At 42.7% G+C, this 14,404-nt stretch overlaps 1 long non-coding RNA gene across 2 annotated transcripts in view; it reads left to right on the top strand.

Annotated features, from left to right (window-relative positions):
* The first annotated feature begins 1,103 nt into the window (after positions 1-1,103).
* The window catches only part of LOC133157494 (uncharacterized), a 15,129-nt gene continuing 1,828 nt past the window's right edge, over positions 1,104-14,404 (top strand). The window contains exons 1-3 of one of the 2 annotated variants that reach the window (XR_009715022.1): positions 1,104-1,533; positions 3,862-3,885; positions 7,745-7,803. This is a non-coding gene — a long non-coding RNA (uncharacterized LOC133157494). Of the gene's footprint in view, positions 1,534-3,788; positions 3,886-7,744; positions 7,804-14,404 lie in introns of those variants that run through there. The other variant, XR_009715021.1, reaches the window with a different exon arrangement.

Genomic DNA, 14,404 nt, shown 5'->3' with positions numbered 1-14,404 from the left:
TTCTCAACAAAAGGTCCTGCGTGTAATGACATTTATATCTTAGTTCCTCAACGTCAGGGGTCTTCAAGGTGTTCCCGTTCCCCTCCGCCTTAAGGTTAAACGGGGGGGAACGGGTTGTTGAACGTAGTCGGCCGGGAAGGCAGGAAGATATTTTTAGAGCAGCTCGAAAGAGAGCGAGGGAAAGAGACGTTTCCATTCTGACATTTTTGACCCGAAAGAGAATTGTAGCGCCATCTGCTTGCATCCCAATGTGGAATCTCATTTGTTTGTACGTGTCCTTGTGTGTGTGTAGGATGATGATGATGGTGGTGGGCTATTTGGGTGATAAAACATCACCCCAAAACACCCTGACCTTAAACGCTCCCTCCCTCTGTCTGTCGCTCTCTCTCGCTCTGCTTGTGAGCTGAATTAATTTGATACTATTTTTGAATTTCAGTGTTTCTAAGGGATACCTAATGACGCAATGACGTCAATGCAGGTCAGTAACACGCCGTCGGAGAGAGAGGGGGGGGGGGGGGGGGGGGACTCATGACAGCTAGAGGGAAAAGAGAGAGAGTGGTGCTTTTTTTTTTCCAGCTCCACACAGAGACTAACATGGTGCTTCTCCAGCCCAGCCATGGTGCCTTATTTCTGGGTACAACTTAACTGTGAGCCCTCCATCCTCCATTCTTGCAGGGTTTCCATGAAAGCCTGCGTCATTTTCTCATGCCCCTTCGCTGTCTGGAAACACGCACACACAGATTTTGGCATGCTTACTATACAGCCCATACCCGGAGCTTCATTTCTGGGTAAGACTTGGCTGTGCCCCCCCCCCCTCTCCTCCATCCCTTGCTAGATGTTACATTTCTATGCTTTTTCTCCTTCTCGTGTCCCATCTCTGTCTGCAAAGACACACATACGCACGAACGGTGAGGTAAATCGTGCTTGCTCCCCCCCCCCCCCCCCACCTCCTCACCTCCTGTTCTCTGATTTGGCGCGCTGCCTCGTATTTGTAACTCTGCCCCCCAACCACTTCCTCTCTCTATTCTACACCTCCGACATCACCCCCCCCCCCCCCCCCCCCCCCACACACCTCCATTAGGAATGAGGAATGCCGGCAAACATTTGCGTCTGGGAGTGAGCCAGGGAGACGAAGCATTGGCATCGGAGTGACCTGCCCCCTCCCAAAACAGTTTTAAGGGTAAGTCTTTCCATTTGTAGTCCAGAAAGTTTGACCATGTGTGTATTTCTTTATTTCTTTGGAGGATTTCATGTGGGCATAGACCCCCCCCTCCCCTTCCATCTTATCCGGGTAATTTCAAGACAAACTTGACGTGGTTGCCGAGTGGATTTAGGTGAACGTGTCGATCCGTCTTGGGGGGGGCTGAGGGATCTTTGTGTGATTTTCCAGACACTCCACGAGAGAGAGAGAGAAACGAATGAGAGCGAGCGAGGACGCATGAGGCTGCAGTGATGCGTAGGAGTGTTGTTCACATGCCGGGGGATCCTCTGCCGCGCCGCTCGGCAACAACAAGCGGGGAACACACAAGGCAGGTTAGGAAAAAAAGCAATCTTGTAATCCATTTGTTGGGCTCTGACACCATTTGTCTCTTTAACGCAACTTTATTGGAAAATGCGCAAGTGTCGTATGAAAAAGAAATAGATAAGCATTGCAAAAAGTCAGCAGTAAAGTGAGAAAGTCAACAGCAGCAGCAGAAGCAGCAGCAGAAGCAGCAGCAGGTTGCCGTGGAACATTGAGTACCGCGTGGGCTGGGCTGCACCACCCCTCTTGATTGTTTAGTAGGACGTAAGTTAGCGGATGCTTGAAAGAACATTACTACATCCATCAGGCCGACCAATTTGATTTTCGTTGATTTTGAAATGGCTCAAAGAGCATCATCCTCCGCAACCGGCATTTGGGGTATTTTGTTCTGATTTGCTATTGAATTTTTAAGTCATTTTTGAATCAGTTGTTGTTTTCTTCAGTTTTTGAATTGTGGTTAAAATATTGCTTTGAATATTTGCTTTTTAAAAGTGAAATTTTGAATCTCTGGTATTGTATTTCCTGACTAAACACACCTGAGTATTTTGTTTTCACAACGCGCCTTTAATTTTTTTTTTTCCATTCATGCAGGGTACATTTTTTATGCAAAGGCTGAAAAATGTGTTTGCATTCTGTGGGTGAAGTATCTACAATTTTTTTTGTGTCAATATTTCTAAGATATTTTAAATTTAAAATTTACTGTATTTTTCCTCATTTAGTGAATAGACTAGAATTTTTCTTTTTTCTTAAAAGCACAGTGGGTTTGAAATATTTTCAATTTTTTTGTAAGTTAATTTTTTTCATAATTTTTTTTACTTTCCTTTCATTTTCAAACGTGCTGTTATTTAAATAGAGAGTTTAAACAATAATTATTTTTTAATATATATATATATTTATATTGCTGCCTAGTGTTTCATTCCCCCCACTCAAAAAAAGTCTGTGTACTCTGTAAAGTTTCCAATTATTTTCTTCTGTCGAGTTACTGGCGAAATCTCTCGGTCGAGTTTGTCGACACCATGCGGTCAACCTCTAGAACTGCACCTTTGCCCTCTGGGCCGCAAGTCCCATTGATAAGCCTGCTTGATTCAGGGCATTTTTTCCTCCCCACCCCCCGAGGTGTCCTTCGTGTGTGTCCACGGTGACGTCACACACACTTATCCCATTGGTTCTCATTTTCCCTCGGGGGGGGGGAAGGGGGGGGCATCAAAGGAAGGCAAGTAAGACTGACGTGTATTTTTCATGATGTGCGCGTGCGCGTCCACGCACCCTCGCCGTGTACAGTTGGCCCACAGGCAGGGCTAAAAATAGCACCAACCGATGCGACGGGCGCAGCCCTTTTGCTCCCCCCCCCCCCCCCCTTTGCCTTGCCTTTCCCTCTCCTCACTTTTTGTCAGAACCGCCTTTTCACTCATGTCCACTTTCGACCATTCCACTCCTCATCGCCCCCAAAAAGCACCCACTAGTGCAATTCCACGCGTGTATAGCTTGTTGTTAAAAAGAACGCCCCGGTTGTTTTTTTGCGCAGAGACAAAGGACAAATACGGTTTTATAAAAATACGTACTTCTATTTTTTTTTTCAAATCTTTAAGTAGAGCAAAATATCGCACGTGATATGTTTTTTAGTCTTTTTTTTTTTTTCTACACACGCAGGAGGGCAGCAGCAAGGAGCATCTTTCCAAGCAGGCTCCACAGGGCGGAGGGGGGGGAAAAAAAAAAAGTGAGAGAATCTAAACGTGACGTCAATGCCTAGTAACTGACGCAGCCCTTCAGCCCCCCTCATCCTCCCCCCCCCTCTCTCAAAAAAAGAAAAACTGCTTTTTATTTATTTCTTTTTTTTTTGCAGAGGGGTTGCTTCTAGTCTCGTCAGCAAGTCGAGCATTATTTGCTCGACTAGAAAGGAGAGGTTTTGTTTTTTTAGAAAAAAGAAAAGGACTGTTCCACTTGTGGAGTCGCGTCGTGCCAGGTAGATTGCGCCTTCATCATCATCATCGTCATCCTCATCGGTATGGTGGATGTTTGGTGGAGAGTGGACGACAACAACAACAACAAAAAAAAAAAACATCGCTGCATTGGTGCAACAAACAACGGCGGCTCTCGTGCACACTTGTGGAGGGCTGATTTGCATGTGGCTCCACGTAACATGCTTGTCTTCTGCTAAAAATAGCCTGATAGTTAGTTTTGCATGCTCTACAACTAGCGATGCAAAAAAAAAAAAGCAAGGGGGGGCGGGGTGTGGGGAGGCGGGGTGTCAGTAAGGCGATCCCGGGGAAAACTTGCAGATGTTTTCTTCAGGGCTTGGGGGGGGAAATATCTTGACCAAATGTGTTTTTGTTTCCTAGGAGGTGGACACGGACGCAAGTCAGGTGAGTGACACCGATGTGCATGCTGTACCTTTTTTTGTTTTTCCTTTTCCCTCCTTTTTTTTTTTTTTTTTTTTACCCTTTCTGTGTCGACGCCGGAATGGCAACCGCGCACACTTCCTGCAGGCTTGGAATCCCCCCCCCCCCATCCACGCTGTAAGACCCCCCCCCCCCCTCCTCCCTTCCTCTTTGTCTGTTCTATCTCCATTCGATGTGTGTGTGAGACAGAAGGGGTTCGGGGGGTTCCCCGGTTTTTTATTTTGAAAGAGGAGGCGCGCGCACACATGCATGGAGTTGGAGGGGGAGGGGGGGCAGAGGAAGAAAAAGGAGCCGCAGAGAGTGAGAGAGGAGAGGGGAGACCCGGGAGCTGTCCAGCGTCAGTGGTGCTGATCGCACGCCAAGTGGCAGTAGTGAGCTTGTTTTCAACCTGCGTGAGTGTTTGCGGGGAGATTTTCTCCTGTGCAAAATATTAGGAACCCACTATTCAATATATTTTCCATTTTTAATTCCTCATTTATTTGTTGTGCATAAAATGATCAGGGCGGTGTGGGTGGGGCGTCACATTTTCGCGCCAAACCAGCTTGAGTCCCGCTAGCTGTGGTTCTTCCCGCAGGTGACCAGCAGGGTGCGCAAGAGGGTTCTTGCGAGCCCTGCTATTTTCGCCAACCGAGTTCAGGGTGAATGAGCGCGCCAAGTGAATGGGGGGGGGGGGGGGGGGTAATAGCGGTCCATTACCTTAACCCATTTCTTCCATACTACCCCCCCCCCCTCTTTTTTTATGCTCATTCTGCATCAGGCAAAGCGTGTGGAAGCTGAGTGGAAGGGCGGGTGGGGAGGAAATTGGGGTGAGGAGAAGAAGGGAGGAGGGGGGGGGGTGCTCATCTCATCCCGCTCCGTCGTGACGTGGGTAGCGTGCGCGCTCGCTGGGTGCGTCAGGAGAGAGGCAGTCACTGTGCAGCCCAGACGGCAGGGGGGGAGAATCGTGACTGAGGGGCTTGCAAATGAAACGACCACCACCACCGGCACCATCATCATAAAAAAAAAAAAAAAAGCCGGAGTCCAACCATGCCCAATATGAAGAAGCTTGTTGTGTGTGGTCTCACTAAAGGAAAGTTTACAAGGAAGGGAGGGGAGGCGCTTAAATGGGTTTATTTGGGAAAGGAAGCAGGTAAGTTTATTAACTTCTTCCCCCTCCTCTCTACACGAGCATTGTTTGGATGCTGCGTGGACACTTTGCATTGCGGCGTTTTGATTGGTTTAGCTCTCCCTCACCTCACCCCCCCCCCTCCTCCTCACTCTTAATTTAATTTGCATGTGTAAAAAAAAAAAAAAAAAAAAGCTCCAGGAAATAGCACGATCCCTCTATCATTGATATTGATCACAAATTGGTTACCTCCCACCCCACCCATCATTTCTTGTTTTTTTCCTCTTTTTTTTATATTCCCTTCTTTTTTTTTTTTTTTTTCAAAAAGGGGGGTCCCTATGCGAGCGAGGCTGCGATTGGCTGATGACGATCTCGCCCGCGCACCAATCGCACGCCTTCCCTGCACTCTATTTATTGCCGGCAGTCCACAGCCCGGCTCCCTCCTCGCACGGAGCGGCTGCAGTAGCAGCAACAGCAGCAACAACAACAAAAAAAAAAAGCAGCAGCAGCAGAAGCAGCAGCAGCATCAACAGCATCTCTTTCAGCACTATTCAGAGGGAAGGGAGGAGAAAGGGGGATGCATGCATTTAGTGGCATGCAAATAGCTTCCAGTGGAGAGAAGGAGGAGAGAGGGAACAGAACCACGGACAGCTCTCAAATTGCGGAGATTCCCCTCCCTGCTATTTCCATTTATGAGTGAGGTTGCTCGTGCGCGCGTGTGTGTGATGCCGATATAGCTGGAGATACACTCAAGTGGAGTGCAGGAGAGCGAGAGGGAGATTCACGGCAACAGAAGTCACGGAGGAGCACCCCAGCAAAAAAAAAAAAAAAAAAGAGAGAGAAAACAACAACAAAGAAATTGCCCTTTGCGAATCTTTTTGCGGTCTGGGCTTGCTGTTCTGAGCTCTGCATCTGGGAAGCCCTTACCCCAAAAAGCATTCGCGGGGGGCGCACTCGCCGCCGCCGACATCGACGACACATCGGGAGGCTGGATTTCATCGCAGCCACTCGTGGAATTTCCCCTTACGCGCTCCTCGCTCGCTTTTTTTTTGTTGTTGTCCATTTTGTTCTGTTTTTTTTTTCCCCCTGTGTCGCGGTTTTCATTCTTTATGCTCTTGTCTTCATTTACTCGTCTTGTCTGCACTAAATTTGTACCCGTGCACCCTTTCGTCATCTAATTGTAGGCTTCAATTACTCACACTTATTTGATTTCTTTTTTGAAATTGCGCTTGACTTTTACTCCAACTCTTGCATGCTTCCTTCCCTGCATGTGCAACTGTTTTATTTTGTTGGTAGCTCGACAAAACACACCAACTTTGTGAGTCAAACACAAATGCACATCCAAGTTCCCCTTAAAGTAACTTTCTTTGGACCTCCTTTCGCCCTCCTGTTATGTTGCGGGTCAAATCGGCCCTTTTTAAAGTTAAGAAATAAGATATACTTCAAAAAACAAAAAGTACTCTTTTACCTTACATTTTTAGTTGGCTACTTATCTGACTTATGACGCGTAACATGTTTTTGTATAAGAAGCAAACATAACAGGAGGGTTGAAAAAAAAAAAAAAAGGTTTGTGATCATAAGCCCACCCCCCTCTCAGTCGTGTTTTATGAATCGAACGCACCTCAAGCACCCCCCCCCCCCCTTCTACCCACACCCACCACACACACGTGTGCACCCCCAGACCACCACCTGACCCATTGAAAAAAAAGAGAAGTGCAACATTTCAATTGAACAATAATAAGCGCTTAATGGGCTCCAATGGCCCTTTTAACAACGAGGAGCACACGAACGCACCACAGAAACACAAAAGTCACAGGAGCCGCGTGATTGGTTGCTCGGTGACGTCAACTGTCCCGTCAACGCACCATTATCATCAACAACATTTAAGTGCGTGCGATGACGTGTCCAACAGAACAATACCATAGAAGAAGTAAATATCCATTTATTATACAAAAAATATGAAATGTATTGATATTATGATGAGGGCGGACAGCAACATTATTGTTATTGGGGAAAAAAAAAGAAGACAGGACAGAAATTTATTGATAATGTGATATGATGAGGGCATACAGAAAGCTTAAACCGCAGTCCATGATGAAAACGCCGATTTTTTTTATTGATGATATGACATCATTATGATGAGGGCTGTTTTATAGCCTACACAACCCAACTTTATTTATAGAGCGCTGCAAAAGCAACAAAGCGCTGTTCATAAAAGTAAAAATGAGACATGCAGTTCAAACAGTATGTTAATGACAGAAAAACAGTCAACAAAACTATAGAAATGTCCTCGTGAAGTTTCTACAGCAACATTTTCAAAAAAAAAGAAAAAAAAAACACGTGACAAGCACGCAGAAAGTTTACTAAGACACTGTTGACGGTTGTGGCAAGACTAAAAAAAGTCAATGACGTAAAGAGCACATGACGTCACCAGTTGAAATACATTGCATTAAGAAAAAAAAAACGTGTGAGAATATGATACAGTAAAATGACGACATTCGAAGTTCTAACAACGGTACCAAAAAGTGTAATTCTCTCGTCCCACTTCTTGCAATACTTTGCTATAAAAAACATTCACGTCGAGGGAAAAAAAAAAACCTAAAGAGTGCTTCAAAACAAACCGATGAGCCCCTTACAGAAAAGTGACGTCATAGGAAAACACACAGGAACTCCCACTTGCAAAAACTTCTCACTTCTCGTGTCTGTCCTGTCTCGCAGGTGAGGAGGAAGTACAAACCTGAAGACCACGACCAGGAGGCCGATCTCGTCGTGCACAGGTGAGCCACCATGCTCGTGTTTGGGTGTGACGTCGTCGTCCACCATAAGAGAGGTGCGCAGACATTGACGTCATCGCGAGTTTGTTTCCACCTCATCTGTACTTTGGAGATACATTTCAATCAAGTCAACTCATGGAGGAATATGTAGTTGGAATAAAATATTCATTAACTCATGCTGGTTGACAGCCGGAAACAAAATGGACGCTGCAAAACAAACGTGTGTGTGTGTGTGTGTTCGACCTACGTTTATAATAAATACTAATTGAAAAAAAAAAAATACAAGCACTTTGGCAGTCACGTGACTAATGTAAAGCTGTAATGATACGCAATTAATTATAGTAAGGGAGCTATTTTGGTGACACTTTAAATCGGGATATATTCAGAAAACGACTGACTGAAATATATACAAATAGAATTGTGTATGAGGAGGGACGTCAAACTCATTTTTTGTCACGGGCCACAGTTATAAATGCAAAGTCACCTTCAGTATGTGTACACAATTACTGTTCAATTTATTTTAAGAAGAGATTTGGTGGGGCAAATTCTTGTAACAATTGTTAAAGATAAAGCAAAAAATATTAGAAATTTTGGTAGTTTTTTCAACCAGAATCTGAAGGTGAAACTAATTTCACAAGAAATATAAATTCCAGCCACACTTGATTTGCTTTAATTGGCCAAATCTAAAATTTGAGCTTCACACTTGTGTGTTAAAAGTCGTGGAATTTTTTGTGCTAGCTGTAACAGATGTCAGACGTCATGTCTCTAAGATCAGGCGCATTTCAGGACCAAATCTGTCAAATGGAAAACATTTGGATTGTTTTTGGCATACTTGGCGAATTTAGCGGATTCTAATTAGTGAGCGTTAAGAGTTGATTTGAACCTTAATACCTTCGCATGTGGGCAAGGAGAGCATATGCACCGCCAACTGAGACAAAGAATCAAAAACTACCAAATTAGAACAATCACACCTAACACATCTATGAATGAAAGCCAGCCAGCCACCCAACCAAAAAGTGCAGCTAAAATCAAATTTGCCTCACACCACCCGCGCCGCAACTTAGACCTGCTTTTAGCTGGTCTAAGGTCTCGTCTACTTTCTGCGACCAGATTTTTAGCTGTGCCGGGCGTGTAAAATAAATAAATAAAATAGAATAAAATATCACCCAGGTGCCACAAAAACACATACAAGAACTTCTACGAGGCAACGGTTATTGTAGTCTATACTTATAGCAAAACATAAAGAAGAAAAAAAACGATTTGAATCCAGCATGTTAGCGGATTGGCTTGCGAGACATTCTGCAAATACGGCGAACTGCTTTGCCGCTTATATCGTCACCACAAAAAGTTGATTAGTGCAAATGTCGCAGAGGTTAACTTTAGGTGATGCTATGATGGTGGCGTACATTCATTTCTGTTGCTCTTCAATTGTTGTTAGAAAACCTTTTAAGGTTATACAGGAAGATCAACTAGAGGATAATATACAATCAATTTTCCTTTGTTATGTGTTGACGAAACACAATGCTACCTTTGCCCACCATTCCTTAGATTATATTACTATTTAAAAACATTCATTATTTAAAAAAAAATACCTTTCCAAGTATAAAAAGTTTTCAGTTTTCCATTAATGACAGTCGCTTACTTTTTGTTTAGTTGTGACCGATACAAAAAGCGAAGCACTGCATCAAGCTGTACATCTAGAAAAAAAAGAGTTTTCTGCTGATAACACAGTCTAGATTTTTTTATTAAATCCTGTTTAATTTGAACAGAAACACAAAATTGTACCAAATGTTTTGTGTGAGTTCCACGTGAAGCAACAAAACCAGTCACAACACGCTATGGCGGGAAATGTTGCACTTTAACAACAAACGTTCAAAATAATATTAGGATGTAGTTTAACAACAAACAATCTTACAAAACTACTTTTATACATATTTTATACATACTTTTGTTGTTGTTTTTGGAGGAGGCGTGGAAAATCTTACTAAATCGTCTCTTAGAGGATAGACAGTATTTACACACACATTGCATATCTGGATTTATTCTTTTACACAAATGAGGCAGGAAAATGTACACACGTTTGAAATATTGCATGTGCAGCATAACATTTAAATGCGTTGCTGATTTTAGGGCAGGATAGTGCAAGAAATATGACTTCAAAAACGTTTTGTATTATGAAAGATATTTTGAGACACACACTTTTTTTTGTCGGACAGCGACGCTATGTGTGATTGTGAGGCACTTGTGTGTGCCGTTGAGATGACTTCACCTAAACACTTATTTTTATTTGTGACAATTTCGCTACACGTTTATTTCATGATTTTATGATGACTGCAAAAATAGATTTTAGGCTGTTATTCTTTTTTGCTCTTTTGTGTGTGTGTGTGTGTGTGTGTGTGTGTGTGTGTGTGTGTGTAGGATATAAGCCTCAGCTGTGTGACTTTTTTAGCACGTGAAACATTTGGTGGACACATCTTAAGCTGCTTGTACTGCTTTTTATCAATAATTAGACACGACGTTTGATTGTCTATCAAGTTGTGTTGTTGTTTTTAGGTGTGTACATTGATTGACTGTTGTTGTTTTTAGGTGTGTACACTTCATTTTCTAGAGACTTCTTCACATGTAAAAAGAAATTGGGAGGGAATCGTATAAGGACTTTAACACCACATTATTTAATGAGTGGACTATTTTACAGCAGTTGAAGCTTGTATGTTGTGTGGATTTGGTTGTTGCTTGCTTGTGTGTGCTGTACGGCCACTAAAAATATTACTGATGATGATTGTGTTTTTTTTTTTTTTTTCTTTCAAGAATTTAGCCCTAAATCATTGGAAATATTTGACCCCAATATTTGTCTGTCTGTATAGTACAGACTATTATTTTTTCACTCATTTCTGGGGACGTTTATTTGCTGGATAAGTTGCCTAAAAGTGAATCAGAGACGTTCTAGTAAGAATTTAATCGGAAAAGGTACGGAAAATTTGGATGCTGTTTTGTATTAATCAGTTGACTAGTTAACAATTTATTAAAGTGTGTTGGATGTGTGCCTTTCGCTCTTTGTTATGTGTGCACTGTAAGGTTTAAATCTGGATGTTGACGGAACACTTTTGCCGATGTCTGGATTTGAAAGTTGGGTATTTATTTTTTGGGGAATGGCATGAATCCTTCATGGCGCCTTGTTGGTCATTTTGTAGCCGTGTGCTGGTTGGCGGTTCTGAAAATGGGAGGTGTGCGCATCTGTGGGCGTGATCACTTCTCATTCCATTTAAATGCACAGAAAAGCATTTTTTTGGGGGGGGGAAGTGGGCGAGTGGAGATTGCTACCAAAAACATGTTTGACCAACTTTAGACGCATATTGGATCATTTCTCACCGTACAGTTTTTAGTGTGCACAAAATGATCCTTGTTTCTTCACTTTCTTGTTCATTTGAACTACCTGCTACAAGCAAAGGTTTGTCCAAACATAATAACAACAAAAAGAGTTCGCTTGAGTTTATTTTTCAAGCCGGATGCCATTTTCTTAATTTCTTTGACAATAACTAAAAAGTCTCTCAAGGTCTGTGGGCAGTGTACTGCCAAAACAGCGCACATCGTTTTTAAAAGTAGTTTTAAAAAAAATGATGTCAGAATGAGGACGACGAGAGGCGCGCACTCAGTGAAGAAGGAGAACCAAAAAAAAAAAAACATTCAGTCTCGTCTCGTCCAAAGTACAAGATGAAAAAATGTGTTTTTCTAGCTATTATTACTAATTGTACATTTTTAACCGGCACAAAGAAAAAAGTGGCTCTCTCGACATTTCTATGGAGGGACAGAGTGTGTGTGTGTGTGTGTCTGTAAGCTGTGTATTGTCACTCTTGGTCGTGACTTCTACAACACTCTTCTTTTCGCTCTCCTCTCTCTCTTTCTGTCACCCTCGCTATTTATATTTTATATACGCCTGAGCGGGAGGCCTGCACACACAGACACACGCGCACGAGCAGTGGCGAACTGTGCATTTGGTAACCTTTGCCTTTACATTCCTTACCGTATGGCCATGGGCCTCAGAAACATACATGCCATGTGCCCTGTACATATAACCATGGCCGCAATGTTGAGTAGATTATTAGTAGTATTAAAAATAAAAAATAAGTTTTCAACTTAGCGAACGGCGGAAGAAAGATGACTTTACCTGTGGCTTTCCAGGTCTGATTCTTTTATTGTCTTATATATTTTTCTTTTTCTTTTTTTTTTACGTTTTATATATTTTAAACTCATACAGTTAGATTGATTTCTTTCGTGTATTTTATACTTTATATTCTCGATCTGTTCCTAATACTTCCACTTTGGCAATTTAATCATAGAAGTCATCAATACTACACAAAATTGGAATACACAAAAGCAACTGTATCACTCGCATCATCCAGTGCGGTTCAGAATCAATATTTGTATGGGGGGGAAAAAAAGTAAATCAAAATGTATTTTTTTTTTATTTTCATCAACAATGATCAAGGCAGACTTTGAATCGCGGACATAATTGTGCACTTCGAATGCGTCTCGACCGCATTGTGCGGTTAAGAGCAGTGTTGTGTAAAAGGGGGGGGTTATTCGGTAGCAAAAATCTTTTTATTGAAGGACCCCCAAAGAATAGCTAAAATGGCTGCTTCAAATCAAAATGGCTGACCTTGTATGCATATATTGTCACAAATGAGTGGAGCAGGGCGACCAAATGCGGTTTGGACCAGGGTTCATTGAAGGGAAGGGAAGTGGGTAAACAAAGACACAGACTGGACAGAGACTCACAAGTCCACTCGGACACGGAACAGAATCTGACCGTGAGCCTCCACACAAGTCTGGGGGGGAAACTGGACGAGCAGGACAGGAACACAAGGCGCGGACGCAGACGGGAGATGACAGAAGACACCCACCATCACAGCGAGTAGCGCTAGGACCTACAACCGCCACCTGCTCCTATCCGCGACGCCATCGGTATCCACCCCAGCGTCGCCGGACCCGCGGCCGGCGTTGGACATCGTGCCGGCAGCAGCCGAACCCGCCATCATCACCTGACCCCGCATCTACGAGTCTGCCTCCCGAATGCCGCCGATTGCGGTTCCGTTTCCCCGAATGCCGCCGATCGCGGTTCCGTTTCCCCGAATGCCGCCGATTGCGGTTCAGTCTCTATCCAGCCTGTGTCTGTGTTCACCCACTTTCCTTCCCTTTCATAAACCCTGGTCCAAGATGCATTTGTATATATAGTCATTAACTGTCACAAATGAAATCTGCAAAATAGCGAAGACGTGAACCAGGTATCTACGATAGCGGGGGGTTTACTGTACTTGCTTGAAATTTGGGAGCAATCGGACAACATTTGTAGGGGTTACATTGGCCCCCCCCCAAAAAAAAATCCAGAGAGCGTTCAGCCAATAGCAATTCGTTTCATTCCCAAGATGCGATGATGCAAACGGAAATCTTTTGAAATGGAAAGTTACCCGGCTATCGAGTATACATGATACAACAAAATGGCCACCAAAACAGCAAATGCTCGAGATTTTTCGTGGGTCTACTCGCAATAGACTTGTCAACCTAATTTTATGTTGCTAAGTAGAACTAGCGAATTCGAAAAGATGAAAACAATGTCGATGGCATTTACATTAGGATTCACCCCATCAGCCAATTTAAATCAATAATTGTGTGTCGTATGAAAGACAGAAGGGAAACAAAATAAAAAAGATGTTCCGAATTCAGTGTTGAAGAATCATGTCGGCCATCTTGTTGCGACAAGCCTAAGGGCTGAGTAGTTTTGATAAATGTATAAATGGATGCAATGATGTTACCATGACACCACTGGACTTGTTCTTCACATGTTTATTCTTTGTGCATGCTCAACTTTAAGCATTACTGCAGGGTCAAAGAATTTTCGTACAAAAGGAAAATTTTCCTTTTCAAGGAATATAATTATACATTGGAAAGAATTCCGAGAAAACGCAGATATATTATTTCCTTTGATAGTGAACATAGTTCCTGGAAAACTTCCACATGCTACATGTTGAAGAACCACACTTGTTTTATGAAGTCAAGGTTTTACAGAGAAGAAGCTTTACAATTGAGATGCATTGAACTAAAAAGTGTACAGTTTTTTCACTTCCCCCTTTCTCACATTCATCTAAACACATTTTGTGTTATTTTTATATTTTGAGATGCTCCACGGTAAATCTCTTATAGTAACTAAATGAAAAACAGAAAACTACATTTTGAATTGGTAAAATATCAGAAAGCTGTTTTTTGTTCACACTGGGAGACGTTTCTAATATTTTGGCTACTTTATGTCGTGCCACAAATAAAATAGGTGTGGAATTCAAACTATAGGTAAAGATTTATTTTTCATCTTAAGCAATAATAATAATGGCCACCATTATTTCCCACTCCTTTCTTAACCCTCTTGAACATGAAGCTCACCACAACTGTGACCTTACATGGTGTGTGTGAGAATATTTATCAGAGATGGTGTGTGCTACATTCTTTGATACTAACAGACGTGAATGTGTGTGTGCGTGTCAGTTATTTCAATCTACTGTTATTTCATTTTTTTAGGCGCATTGTGTCCTTTGCCATATGTTGCAGAAAGATC

This window comes from Syngnathus typhle, linkage group LG7 (genome assembly GCF_033458585.1).
Source record: "Syngnathus typhle isolate RoL2023-S1 ecotype Sweden linkage group LG7, RoL_Styp_1.0, whole genome shotgun sequence".
NCBI lineage: Eukaryota > Metazoa > Chordata > Actinopteri > Syngnathiformes > Syngnathidae > Syngnathus > Syngnathus typhle.
Note: the sequence above shows the minus strand (reverse complement) of the source record. Positions and strands in the feature narration are given on the sequence as shown.